Raw genomic sequence first — 1,186 nt, 5'->3', positions numbered from 1 at the left:
AGAAATTGTGTTGGTCAGTACAGCCTGTGACCATCCATGTCTGTGAGGGATTCTTTTGATTGTTGGCTGGGGGACTAGTACATATTTGGCACCACTATCACATGCTAGGTGGTCCTCTACTAATAAGAAAGTTATTTGCTCATGATCCAGTCTACAGTGGAACCACTAATCAAGTTCTTCCGTGGCTTCTTCTTGTTTTCCTGTTGAGGATTTTCTCAGTGTTGGACTGTGACATGGATGTGTAATCCAAATTAACATTTCTTCACTATGTTGCTTTTGGTCATGGCATTTATCACAGAAACTAAAAGCAAAATAAAACAATAATTTCAGAAAACTCTCTCATGGGGCCTAATCTTCAAAGATATTGTGCGAAGATTTTATAAGTGATTAAATTTCGACTGTTTGATGTTCATATAATCCAAAATGTTAGCTTTGGTATGAGAAGGTAGATTTGTACAGCCTTGTTTCAATTTCCTTTCCTCTAGCATCTTGAGGAGAGGACAATGTAGATTTAGTTACCTTCTTACTTTCCTGCAGTATAATCAATGAGTAAGGGTTATATCTCCTCTCCCATAGTCTTAGTTCTCTCCAATTATTTATTGTCTCATGTTTTCTCTATTGTTGTTGAAATAATGTTAAAATTTTCAGTCTTTTTTTATTGAAAGATTATATGAATGTAATAGCAAACAAGGAGGCTAGGAAAACATGGAGATTAATTGCTCTGTTGGGGCCCTGGAGGTCAGCAATTGCTTACTCTGGTATAAACCGTGACCAAGATATGCTCATGTGACTGAGGAAATCTGTAAGCATGATAGAAGTAAAATCTAAAAGGATGTCCTTTAAGGCTTTTATTGAACATAATATCGCACTCTTAAATAAATATAGATGTAGAATCTTTATCAAATATCAACTGGCTAAAGATGCAAATGTTTAAAAGGAAATACACATCACAGCTAAAAAGTAATTATTTTGACTGCACTAATTTTTATATTATTTTTAAGTCATTTAATGATGAACTTCCCATACAACCCGTGTAGAAGGGAATATTAGACCGCCAGTGCTGTTTCTTTTGTTTTAGAGACATTTTGCACATACTGTCTCTAAAGGCTGCTCATGGTGAGTGAAGTAAAACTCAAGAAGCCATGAAACCTGCCTTGACCCAGGAGAAGAAACTCACTAAACCCTA

This window comes from Chionomys nivalis, chromosome 1, assembly GCF_950005125.1.
Source record: "Chionomys nivalis chromosome 1, mChiNiv1.1, whole genome shotgun sequence".
In the NCBI taxonomy this organism is placed as follows: Eukaryota; Metazoa; Chordata; class Mammalia; order Rodentia; family Cricetidae; genus Chionomys; species Chionomys nivalis.
Note: the sequence above shows the minus strand (reverse complement) of the source record.